Here is a 13938-nt window from a genome sequence, read left to right as displayed (position 1 = left end):
TTGGTTACATAACAGAAAAGTTCAGGGGAATACTGATTTCAGGCATAGCTATACACAGAGATCAATTATATCAGATAGCCACTCTGCCTCTCAAGTTCCTCATGGTGACAAGATTGCTGCCAGACACTCCAGGCCTGAATCCCCCCAAGTTCAAGTGCTGTGGAAGAGAGTGCTCATCTCTTAATGATCACAGCAGGACTCTCAGTGCTTCTGATTGGGTCGTGCACTCATGTCTCAACCAATCACTATGGCCGAGAGAAAGCTATGCTCCAATGGTCAAGACAAGTCACATGTCCATTCCTGATGCAGCTGAAACTTGCATACTGAATGGGAAGAGAGCGGTTCCTCTGTGGAAAACTGAGGTACCAGGAGAAAGCAGAGTGGGCCCTGGATGGCAAAAGCAAAGACATCCACCATAGATGCAAAACTGGCCACAGGTATTACTTAGAGCAGCCATTCTCAAAGTGTGGGTCGCAACCCCTTTGGGGGTCGAGCGACCCTTTCACAGGGGTCGCCTAAGACCATTGTAAAACACATTATTTCCGATGGTCTTAGGAACCGAGACACCGCTCCTCTATCCGTCTCCAGGCGGGCCCACCCACGTGCAGATACGCCCACAGACCATACCAGGAGCTGTATCAAAGGGTCGCGGCATCAGGAAGGTTGAGAACCACTGACTTAGAGCATCAGGTCTGCAGTGGTGGGGTCAGGCCATGTGGGTTCTGGAATCCAGGTGGTTGTTCAGAGAGTCCCAAATTCAGGCACAGGTACTTAATCAATTTGAAGTGCTGGGATTAGCATTATCTCCTCCATGAGCTGGGCTTGGGAAGTCAGTGGCTTTGGTTTGGGGACTATCAAGTCTGCAGATTTGTATTCTGGTTCCCACTTTACCACAGACTTTCAGATGCTGGCAGGCCTCAGTTTCTTCATCTGTCTAACGGGGATAATACAGCGAAAGTGAAAGCTTTTTGAAAACACAGTACCACTCAGGATTCACGGCTGGCAGGGAAGCTGGGGAGGCAGGTTTGCGGCTGCAGAGCCAATGGCACGGAGGTTCTAGGCCGTTTCCGATGAGGCACTAGCTGGTGTGTGGGTGAGGACCACGGTGGAAGGGGCCTGCTCACCTCTGAACCCAAATCCTGTGAGTGCCCAACTCAAAAAGAGGATGAGTTTTGGACCCTGCGTGAGGAGAAAGGGAATGCCAATTTTATTCATGGAGCTGGAACCCAGACACCAAACAGCGTCGTCCACTCACCTCGGGTACGAGTCCTGAGCGTCACGTGGGGCCTGGGGGGAGGAGATAGGAGCAGGGCGGCAGCAGCCCTCTGGTGACCTTGTCACCTGACTTGGCGAGCACCCAGAAGGTGCCACTCAGGGAATAGCTGCCAGCGCAGGCCAGGGCGGCGGCTGAGGGTCACCGCTCAGCCCTCCGGAGAAGCCGGGATGTCTGTCTTTGGACGACTTCTCCAGGAGCAGCTGCCATTACTGACAGCCCCGCTGTCCTCTGATGTCCCCCCAGCGCAGCGACAGGACATCTGGCCAGGTTGACAAGTCCACTTCCCCACTGGCCTGCTGGCCTCCTTCAGGTCTCCAGCAATCTGTGATGAACCCCAACACCTGGAAGTCAGGGCCACTTGCCTCTGCCTCCCCCCTTCTGTTCCCCCTGGGGTTCTGCTTAAGGGAGCATCCTCTTTTTTTTTTTAATCCTCACCCAAGGACATTTTTCTATTGTTTGTTCAGATAGAGTGGGAAGGAGAGAGAGGAAGAGAGAGAGAAAAAGAAACCTCAACATGAAAGGGACACATTGAGTGGCTGCCTCCCGCACCACCCAACCAGGGCCGGGGACAAACTGCAACCAAGGTACGTGCCCTTAGCGGGAACCGAACCTGGGTCTCTCTGGACCGCAGGCCGACGCTCTAACCGCTGAGCCAAACCGGCCAGGGCGGGAGCATCCTCTTTACTGCTGTCTCCAAACACATAGAACAAGGACATTTTTGCAGGAGCAATATAATCTTGAGAGGAGAGAAAACGTGACTGTGACATCCTCATGGTAACAAGAATGCAAACCTTGAGAGTGTTGACTATTGTCATCAACAAGTGGTCTCAGACGAGATTCAGCTGCTCTTGGGTAGGGCTGCTGCTTCTCCCTGGAGAATCCTGTCGCGCGGTCCGGCCTCAGAACTACTGGGCTGCATCCCCTCAAACCGAGGTGAGGGTCTGCAGTAAAAATGGGGCAGTGCAATCTAATGCCCAGAAGTAACTTTCCACTTTAATTTCCATGCCTGTTCACACCTGTCACATCTGTGCTATCACATGTCCACTGGCGGCTTGAAGAAGAGGAGGGAGCCTGAGGGGTGGGGCCGCTGCTCCTGTAACTGTTGGAGGCAGAGTCTGGCTTTCATTCCGGTTGGAGAGCAGTTCCGGAGGCTGTGAATTCAGGTAGGGAGACAGCTGGGATCCGATTTATACTCGAACCGGCAAAGTATAAAAGGCAGGGCTTCTGCTTTGTGGAACACTTGAGTCTGAAATATTCATGGGAAACTCACAAAGGAGGACAGCTATTCTGTAAATTAGAAGACCCAGCATCATTCTGCCATGTGTATTTTTCACAAATCAGAAGTGAAGTTTAAAATGTCAGAGGTTTTCAACTGATCTTTGGACTTGCTAGAAGCAGAGAGCAGAATCTCCCACCCCTTTCCAAGGGAGCAAAAGCCAGGCTTGTTCTTCGAGCTCCCTCTGGTGGCAATTACCAGAAATACTCCAGCTCTGTGGGTTTTGCTGGGGGTGGGTTAGTGGCACAGAGGCCTCCTGAGTGCTCAGCAGGAAGCAATAGGAGGGAAGATGCTACCTCTCAGAGGCTGGGCGAAGGATCCACTGTCGCCCCCTGCAAGGTGGCCACCATTTGTTCAGATTCTTAGGAGCTGGACTTCCTGCAGATGTCCGGCCCTGGTGATGTGCACAATTTGTGCAGAGGACTTGGAAATCTGCTCTGTGCCGCTTTATTTCCACTTTCCTAGATTTATCTCAGTTTCTCAACCCAGCTGACAGCTTCTCCATTGCTGAGATGGCATCTTAATCATCTTTGAAGGATGCCTCCTTCCCTCCAGCATCTGGCGGGGGGGGGGGGGGGCGGGGGGAGGTGCTTTGCTGGCCAGAGTGTGTCCCCAGGAACGCTGGACCTGGGGCAGGTCACAGGGTGAACGGCAGTGCGCCTCTGAGGCTGATGCTGGGTGACCGACCGCATCCGCCGCTTGGGCTGTCCCGCGCGCTGTGTGTTCTCATAGGTCTTGACAGACGGTGGCGGCTTTGACAGCTCATCAGCCCCGTGTGGACGCTCGTCCCCAGTCACAGCTCTCCTGCTGCCAGCTCTGATTCCGGATTTTTCCACTCATGCTTTTGGCTTGGAGATGGGGGCTGGGAGCTGCGGGGCGGGGGTTTGACGGCAGCGGTAGGGTTGGAAGAGAGATCAGCCACAGAAATAACAGTGGGAAGTGCTCATGTCAACACACAGACATGACTTGTGCTGAACATTCTAGAAAAGCTCCAGAGAGCAGGAGGCTGGGGCAGCAAGAATACCAAATATGGAAACACTAGACCTGGGCCTGCCTGTGTGGCTCTGGGCTGGTCACTGAACCTCTCTGAACCCAGTATCTGTATTTGCATAATAAACTTGCTGGACATGTTTTCCAAAGATCCTTTTCCAGATCCAACACTCTCTTCAATATGCATATATATTTTTAAATGGCTGATGACGACATCAGTGACCTGGAGATATTTGCTACCACTATCACTGGGGAAAACTCCAGACTCTGCAACTCAAGATTTCTAATTTGTGTTCTCCTCACTGGTTAGGCCATCGCCTGGACACCACTGCCCCCTTGTGGCAGCCAATCTAATTTGTAGGGTAGTGACCAGGAATTGAACGGTTTATAAGGCCTCACACACTTCGATTTAAAAGGTTGTTGGATAATGTCCCCAGAGCTTTACCCATCCCTGGAAAAAACAGACGGCTATAACTAGCTGAGATGCCTTAGTAATTCACCCCCTTAATACTGCCCTTACGTCAAGACAGTAATTTAGAGGCACTTTTTAAATGGATTTACAACCAGCTTCCCTAAATTCACTTGTAAATTGATTCACAGATTAAAATTTGCAAGCTTCTGAGACCTGGTATGCTCCTACTTCCGTAGTGGATTAATTAAAATAGAAAATGACACTCCAGCCCTGGCCGGTTTGGCTCAGCGGTTAGAGCGTTGGCCTGAGGTCTCGAGGGACCAGGGTTCGGTTCCTACTAGGGGTGTGTGCCTCAGTTGCATTTTGTCCCCGGCCCTGGATGGTCGTGCAGGTAGCAGCCACTCGATGTGTCCCTTTCACATCGCTGTTTCTCTCTCTCTCTTCCTCTCTCTCCTTCCCACTCTACCTGAACAAAAAATGGAGAAATGTCCTCGGGTGAGGATGAAAAAACGAAAATGACACTCCACCCAGGTGGTACTATAGGTATTAAACATCCTGTTTGTGTGAACACCATCTTTTATTTTTTTGAGGTAAAATATATACAACATAAATCCATCATTCTAAAGTGAGCAATTTTGTGCCATTTGGTACATTCACAATGTTATGTAACCATCTCGCTCCAAACCACTATCATCATCCCAGAAGAAAATTCCCGAACCCATGGAGTCAGTCCTCACTCTCCCTGGCACCTGGAAACCACCAATTTGCTTCTCATCTCATGGATTTACTTATTCTAGATATTGCATCACAGTGGCACCATACAATAGTTGTCCTTTTGTGTCTGGCTTCTTTCACTTAGCGTAAGGTGTTTGAGGTTCATGCACATTGCAGCACGTATCAGTATTTCATTCTTTATTATAGCTGAACAATATTCCACCCATGTACACCACCTTCCTTTGTTTATCCACTCGTCTCCTGAAGGACGTGTGGGTGTTTCCACCTTCGGGCTGTTGTGAATAGTCCTGGCATGAACATTTGTGTACAAGTATTCGTTTGAGTCCCTTCTTTGGGGTGTATACCTGGGAGTGGGATTTCTGGGTCCTACAGTAATTCTGCATTTAACTTTTTGGTGAACCGAGTCTTTAGAATGACGTGTCATGAGGAGGTGAAAATGACATACTTCAGGATCTAACAGTCCCTGTCACCTCCTTGCTTATTCCCCTGGATCTGCCACAGGTGTGTGGGCTGGCTGGTGTGACTTTGTTTCGGGGGTTCTGGGACAAACAGCTCCCAGAGAATGTCTTCTTTCGGTGCATAGTAGCAGCCCAGGAGGCCAAGCCAGTCCAGACAAACATTGGGAAGCATCTTCTGGCATCACGGCTGCTACCATTTCATGGGCCAAAGTCACAGGCCTGAGCCCAGCCTTACAGAGAGGGGAAGCAGTACTCACCGGCTCCGTTGGGAGGCACTGCAGTCACCTGGCCCAGGGTGGGGATGTTTCTAGGCATTAGGGACAGCAAGTAGGGAACCATCCTCAGTGAGGCTTGTTATCTCTTTGTAAGGGGCTGGGCTTACTTTAAATACCTAATCTGCTTTTTCTATGTCGTTAGCAAAGACTGTTATGGTCTTGATGCAAATGTGTTTGCACTGTGGGTCGTGTGTAATTAGAGAACTCTCAGACCGCAGCCTCAGGGCAGCCCAGCATCCTGCCTGCCTGACACACCCCTGGGAAGCTGGGCTCACTTTCCACAGACCTTCAGCCTCCTTTAACCCAGGCCTCTCGAAGAAGGTGAATTGGTAAGTGGCATAAATTATTCACCGTAAGGAACATTCTCAGAAATGAACCTCAGGGTGTTCATTCTTCTCGGGGTCTGGACCTCTGCTCCCCTCTGAGCAGATGGGCATTTTTAACTATTCAAAATTCAGATCTCAGAGGAGAATGCATCTAAGTGGTGCAGAGATGCCAAGGGGACTGAGATTCCTCTCCAGCCTCTTCTGCAGGGTCGGGGGAAGGAGCGTGTGGGTGCGGTCCGGCTCCGTGCAGGAGGCACCCTTGTGTCTTAGGGCTAAAGGGATTGCACTCTGTTCACAAAGGTCTTTTCTACCTGTCGGTTGAGCTATCAGAAATTCATTCCATCCCTAAAACCATTCGGAGGGCTTTGCCTCTTTGGCCGATTCCTGTCGATGCAAAACCTCGGGAGGGCAGGGGAGGGCGCTAACATTTATCAGACACCTAGTGCGTGGGTGCATCCTCGCTAACAAGGTAGATGCGCTCTTGCTTTATTAGTTTTTCCTTTCAAATAATCAACACAGCACAGGACTACAGAACATTAGAAAGCAAAGGGTAAAGGGAAAGGAGGAGTCCTTCCAGCCGTCAGAGGATCTCTGGGGACGGTGTGGAGTATAATTCTCCAGGGTGTTCTCTGTGCCGACTGCACATGTGTTAGCCTCTCCCTGGACCTACTGGCAGCGTTTGACTGGGTCGACCACTCTGGGTGTCCTCCTGGTGCTGAGTCGGCATCCCCGTGATTTCCACTGTGCTGCGGCTGACCCAGCTCAGTGGCTTCTGCAGGTCTCTCCTCTGCGCGCCCCGTCTGTTGGAATTTCTCAGACTCAGCCCTGGACCATCTTCTCTGCTCACCTACACGTGTTAGGAAGTCTTGTTTCCATTATAAACCATCCACCCAAACCTGGACCTCCAGCCTCCTTCTCTCTCCTCGGCTCCAACCAAAATGCCAGACTGCCTCCTGTCGTTTCCACTTGTATGGCTTACAGAAACCCCAAACCTTCTTGGAACAAAATTGAGATGTTGACCTCTCTCTTTCAAAACAGGCTTCTCTTCCGTCTCAGAAGGAGGGTCTCCGTCTCCTGAATGATGATGTGATCTCTTCTTCTTCCTCATTCAGTCCATCATTGAGTCCTGTCAATTCTGCCTGCAAATATATCTACATATTATGATATCCACATCCTACCAAGTCTAAAATGTGTTGCAGCTGGTACCTTCTTCCTCTTGACAGGAAGGGTCAATGAAATGTTTTTACCATCTCACAATGTTTTCGTGGTTGACAGCATTGAGAGATGTTCCTGTTGGAGAATAAACCTTGATTTCATGGAAGTATGAAGGAAAAAATGTGAATTTTAGAGTCGATGAACTAGAGAATCTTAAATCCATCTATATCTATCTCTGTCACCACTATTCCAGTGTAAGTCTTCTTCCACCTGGACTTCCTCAGACTTCACATTTACACTTACTCACTGGTAAGCTTGCCTCCAAAAGGTACATGGGCCCTGGCCAGGTTGGCTCAGTGGTTGAGTGTTGGGCTGCGGACCAGAGAGTCCCGGGTTCGGTTCCCGCTAGGGGCACATACCACAAAAAAAAGGTACATGGATTCCAGCGACTTCTCAGTGTCTTCCCTGCTCTCTCGCCTGATACCTGGTCTCCTCGCCTTCTCCTGCAAGCCAGAGGGATCTTTCTAGAGAGTAAAGCACGCACAGCAGCCCCCATCCCCAGATTTTCCAAATGTTTCCAGTTATACCTGGAATATATTTAACAGCCAGCAAGGTCCTTCCTGATTGTCTCGTCCACTGCTCCATTCTCTTTAAAAAGTTTTTTTTTCAATTATTTGATTTTAGAGAGTGAAAGGAAGAGAGAGACAGAGAGAGAGAGAGACAGCAATCTGTTGTTCCACTTATCTATGCACTCATTGGTTGCTTCTTGCCTGTGCCCTGACTGGGGATTGAACCCACAACCTTGGTGTATCAGGATGACGCTCTAACCAGCAGAGCTGCCTGGCCAGGGCTGCTTCGGTCTCACTGTTCTCCGCTTGTCACCTTCCTCACTGTGCTCTAGACACTTGGCCATTTTTCTCTGCCTCAGACACATCCAGCTCACTCCGATCTCAAGGCTTTTGCATGTGCCTTTCTGTCCGCTTCGAACACTCTTATCCTGGATCTTTGCAGAGTCAGCCACTTCTCGTCAGTTAGGAGCCAGCTTAAGTGTCACCGGAGAGGCCTTTCCAGACCAGCCTCACTGAAGCTGCCTCCTCACCTCTCTGCCATCCACCCCTCCCGCCGACATTCTACTGCAGTTAATACCTGATTTACAGATTTATTTCTCTTTCTCAGCTCGCTAGAACGTAAGCTCCTTGGGGGCAGGGACTCCGTCTTGTTCAGTGTCACCTCCTCAGCATCTTAGTGCTTAGCACAGAGTAAGCTTTCAATCTATATTGATGAAATATTTGGTTGGTGTAATGTCCTACTTCCTACTTTCTCTTTTGTCCCTCATGCCTCCCCCTAAACTCAACTGATAGACTGATCTTTTTAAAATAAAAATCTGACCCTGTTATTCCTCTACTTAAAACCCGTAACTGCCCATTGCAACACTTAAGTAATGCTTTAGCAGCATCCTGCAGTCACCGACCTGGTGTCTTTTCATTTCATTCAGTTCTAAGTGCTTTCTCCTTTCCCTTGTGACCTCTTCTTTGACTCATAGGTTTTGAAAGTATGTTATTTAGTTTCTTAATATTTGGGAATTATCCAGATATCTTTCTGTGACGGATTTTTAATTGAATTTTGTGGTACTCAAAGAACATTCTTTATATCCTTCATAAGGATATATCTTATATCCTTTATAAGGATCTTCAGATCCTTTTACATTCATGGAGACTTGTTTTCTGAACCCGAATAGGATCACTCTCCATAAACGTTCCATGTGCACTTGAGAATACACATCCTGCAGATGTTGAGAGGAATATTCTACAAATGTCAATTAGTCAATTTGGTCGATAGTGCTGTTCTACTACATCCTTACTGATTTTTTTTCACCTACTTATATCAAGTATTTAGAGAGGTGTATTGAGATTTCCGACTATAATCGTGGATTTCTTTATCGCTACTTAAATTTCATCAGTTTTGGTTTCATATATGTTGAAGCTCTGTTATTAGGAGCAACACCATTCAAAACTGTTATGTCTTATTGGTAACTGACTCATTTACAACTGTGAAATGACCTTCATCTCTGTAATATGCTTGCTCTGAAATCTACTTATTCTTTTGACCCATGTCTCCATTCTCCTAACCTATTTGTGTCTTTATGCTTAAAGTCTGTTTCTCGTTGACAGCATCGAATGCAGACTTGTTTTTCTACATTCTGGCAATCTCTGTCATCTAATCGGGATATTTGAACCACATATATTTGATGTGGTAATTGTCATGGTTAAGTTTAAGTTCATCATCTTGCCATTTAGTCTTTATTTGCCTTGTCTGTTCTTTATTCCCCCTTTCTTCTTTTTTTATGGTTATTTTGGATCCGTTGAGTATTTTATTATTCTTTTTATCTCTTTATTGGCTTATTAGATATAACTCTTTCATTATTTTAGTGACTGACTTAGGGTTCATAATCTACATCTTTAATTTATTATAGTCTACCTTCAAATGATAGTATACCACTTCACATGTAGCATAAGAACATCAAAATAGTTTATCTCCAATTCCCACCCACCCGCCCACTCTTGGCCTTATGCTATTATTGTCACACACTTTATTTTTCTCATACATTTAAGAGTTATGTCAGTCATTTAGATGTTATAAATCCCCATAATATATAATGCCATTATTTTATTTAAACAGTCAATTATCTCTAAAGACATTTAAATAAGGAGAATAAAGATTCATCTATTTACCCACATAGTTACCATTTGTAGCCTTCTTCATGCCTCTGGGTAGAGCCAGATTGCCATCTGGTGCCCCCTTCCTTCTTTCTGAAGGGCTTCCTTTAACATTTCTTATAATAAAGATTTAATGGTGATTAATTCTTTCAGCTTTTGTGTGCCTGATACGACTTTACTTTTATTTTACTTTTGAAAGATATTTTTGCTGGATATCAAATTCTAGGTTGATCTGCTGAGAAACTTGCCATCGTTCTTATTTTTGTCCCTCAAGTGATAGGCAGAATAATTGCCCCTGAAAAATATCTACATCCCAATTTCTGGAACCTGAGCGTATTTTAGATTACATGACAAAGGAGAATGAAGGTTGCAGATGGGATTATGTTTGGCAATCTGCTGACCTTAAAATAGGGAGATTACCTGGAATTTTGGTGTGGGCACAATGTAATTTTAAGGGTTCTTAAAAGTGGAAGAAGGAGGCAGAAGAAAAGTCAGTCAGAAGAATATGTTACTATGGAAGAAAGGCACAGAGAGATGCTTTAAAGTTGGAGGAAGCCCAGCCGGTGTGGCTCAGTGGTTGAGTGTTGACCCATGCATCAAGAGGGTGCCAGTTTGATTCCTGGTTGGGGCACATGCCCAGGTTGTGGGCCTGATCCCCAGTGGGGGGCATGCGAGAGGCAGCCAACTGATGTTTTCTTTCATCGAATTTTCTATTTCTCCCCCTCTAAAATAAATTTAAAAGTAATAATAAAGTTGGAGGAAGTGTGCATAATCCCAGGAATGGAATATGGGGGCCTCTAGAAGCTAGAAAGGGCAAGGAAATGGACCCTCCCCTTGAACCTCCAGAAAGGAGCACAGCCCTACCTACACCTTGAGTTCAACCCAGTGAAACTCATTTGGACTTCTGAGCCTCTATGCTTGTGGTGGTTAATTACAACAGCAACACATATAACAAGTGTTTTTCTCTGGCTGCTTTTAAGAATTTCCCTTTATCACTGGTTTTGAGCAAATTGATTATGCTGTACCTCAGTGTAGTTTTCTTAGTGTTTCTTGTGCTTGGAGTTCATTGAGCTTCTTGGATCTGTTTCAAGTTTAGAAAACATTTAGTTATTATTTCTTAAAATATTTTTTGTCTCCTCCGTTTAGGGATTCCAATGACAATATATTGACTGCTTTAAGTTGTCCCACCAATCACTGATTCTTCATTGTTCTGTAAAAGTTATTTTTTCTCTCGTTTCATTTTAGATAGTTTTTATTGATATATATTCAAGTTCAATTGTCCTTCCTTCTATACTGTCTTTCTGTTATTAATCCCATTCACTGTATTTTTCATCTCAAATATTATAGCTTTCATCTCTAAAAGTTTGATTTGGGTCTTTCAAAATATCTTGTAAATCTCTACTTTTTCCTCTTTAATTTTAGCCTATATGAAATACAATAGTAATAATAACTGTTGTAATGTCCCTCTCTGCTGATTCTAACATTGATGTTTATTCTGGGCTGGATTAGATTGATTGATTCTTCTCCTTATAGATCATGTTTTTTTTTTTGTTTGTTTGGTTGGTTTTTGCATTCCTGGTAATCTTTGATTGTGACTGTTACCTTGTTGGGTACTAGATATTTTTACATTCCTATAAATCTTCTCAAATTTTGTTCCGGGATGCAGCTCAGTTACTTAGACACAGTTTGATCCTGTCAGGTCACTTCTTTCTGATGTTAGGTGAGACAGAGCAGTGCTGGGAGCTTCTTATTTCTCTCTATTAAAGTAAGACCGTCCTGAGCACTTACCCAATGCCCTAGGAGTTATGAGTGTTTAGGCTTTTTATAAATTAGTTTTTCAAGTTTGACTGGTGACAACAGTCCTATGTGAACACCAGGCATTATTCTCTGTAATCCTTTTAGACAGCTCTTTACTGGCCTTTGACAGTTTTTTCACATGCATGTGTAGACCAGACCTCTGCTGAATACTTTTGGGCTGGGGTGGGGGGGGGTACCCTTTGCAGGTCTCCAGGGTTCTTGCTTTGTGAAGCTCTCTTCCTTTTGGTATTCTCTGTCCTCATAATTCTAACTGCATGGATCTCCCCAGACTCAGCTCATTCTGCTCAACTCAGAGAATCCACACAGCTTGACCACGATTCCCCATCCTGGTGCCACAACCTGGAAACTGTCTGAAGGCAATAAACCGGGGCAACCCTAGGGGTCGGCTCTTTTGTTTCCCTCTGTCATAGATCACTATTCTTTATTGCCTGATATCCATCCAATTTTTTAAAAAACATTGTTTTGGCCCTGGCCGGTTTGGCTCAGCGGTTAGAGCGTCGGCCTGCGGTCCGGAGAGACCCGGGTTCGGTTCCCGCTAAGGGCACGTACTTCGGTTGCAGTTTGTCTCCGGCCCTGGTTGGTCGTGCGGGTGGCAGCCACTCGATGTGTCCCTTCACGTCGATGTTTCTCTCTCTCTCTCCCTTCCTCTCTCTCCCTCCCTCTCTATCTGTACAAAAAATGGAAAAATATCCTCGGGTGAGGATAAAAAAACAACAAAAACAAACAAACAAAAAAAAACATTGTTTTGAACAGTGGGACAGGGATTCCAAAATGGCAGCAGAGTGAATGGAAGCTACACAGACCATCTCCCAGGCCCAAACTGGAATTACAACTAAAACACAGACAAATCGATGGGAAAAAGCAACAGAAAAGCAGCTTGCGAGGATCATATAACCAGGGACACTGACACAATCCTGGTAGGATTGCGGAGGCGTGAGAGGAGGGCTGGGAGCCCACAGACAGCAGCAGCCTTAGCTGTGAGCAGCGCCCTCGGGTTAAACTCCCAAGTGGCTCCACAGCGCAGAGTGGGGACAGACGCTAAAATAACCACAGTCGCTCACCTTGGGCTCCAGCAGAGGGAGGGTGGACTAGACTGGAACTGTGTGGGGACACTCAGGATTCTGAGGCAGCTCAGAGCTTTTGCTGAGTTCCAGCCACGCAGGATTGTGACCAAGTAGGTGGGATCACAATACCAGATATCAGGTTGTACTACAAAGTGACAGTAATCAAAACAGCCTGGTACTGGCACAAGAACAGGCATATAGACCAGTGGAACAGAAATGAGAACCCAAAAATGGACCCAAGGCAATATGCTCAATCAATATTTGACGAAGGTGGCAAGAGCATACAGTGGAGTAAAGACAGCCTCTTTAATAAATGGTGTTGGGAAAATTGGACAGCTACATGCAAAAAAATGAAACTAGACCATCAACTTACACCTTACACAAAAATAAACTCAAAATAGATAAAATAAAATAAAAAACATTGTTTCATATAATTTTTTTTTTTTTTTTCTGGTAATAGGGTAAATAATATTTATGTTTCTTCATCTTGACTGGACTATTGCCTGTCTTTGGGTTTATTAATTCTATCTTCTGTTAAGTCCCATCTTCAGTTAAACCTATCCAGTAAGGTGTTTCTTTAAAAAAAAAAAAATTTTTTTTTTCTTTATTGATTTTAGAGAGAGGAAGGGAGAGGGAGAGAGAGAGATAGCAACATCAATGAGAGAGAATATCAATTGACCGCCTCCTGCATGCCCCCCACTGGGGATTTGGCCCACCACCTGGGCAAGTGCCCTGACCAAGAATCGAACTGGCAACCTCTTAGTGCATGGGTTGATGCTCAACCACTGAGCCACACCAGCCAGGCAAGGTGTTTTTTTTTTTTTAATAGACTATTTTTAGGTTTACAGAGAAATTGAACAGAAAGTACAGAGAGTTCCCATATATACTTCCCCTGTGGCATACGCACCTATATGCCTCCTGCCCTGACCATGCCCACCCTCCCCTGCTATGAGCATCCTGTACCACAGGGCACCCTGGCCTTGCTCAGCCATTCATCAGGAGCTTCCCCGGGAGAGGGCTTGAAACTGAGGCAACCCTGAGAGACTGGATAGCTGGAGGCTGCACATAACATCCTTTCATGAAAGGGGATCTGAACTTGGACACATCTCACATCTGCCATGTGGAGCACATTTTTCATGTGGCTGAGACAGGGCACAGGGAGCAAGTCCAAATGCACAAGCACATTCCCAGCCCCTGCTTACATTGTCTGCTAACACCCGATTGGCTGGAGCAAGTCATGTGGGCCAGCCCAACATGAAGGGGCCTGGGAGTCCCAGCTGCCCACAAGGAGGCCATGAAAGGGTGGGTATGCTACAGGGGAGTGAAGAATTGGCACCAATAATTAGATCCACAGAGGATAATGGCCCTTTGTAATCTCTGGCCACACTAGTTACTATTATTAGTACCTATCCAAGAGACCAGGTACCACAGACAAC

This window comes from Molossus molossus, unplaced genomic scaffold, assembly GCF_014108415.1.
Source record: "Molossus molossus isolate mMolMol1 unplaced genomic scaffold, mMolMol1.p scaffold_m16_p_17, whole genome shotgun sequence".
NCBI lineage: Eukaryota > Metazoa > Chordata > Mammalia > Chiroptera > Molossidae > Molossus > Molossus molossus.
This window is presented reverse-complemented; position numbering follows the sequence as displayed.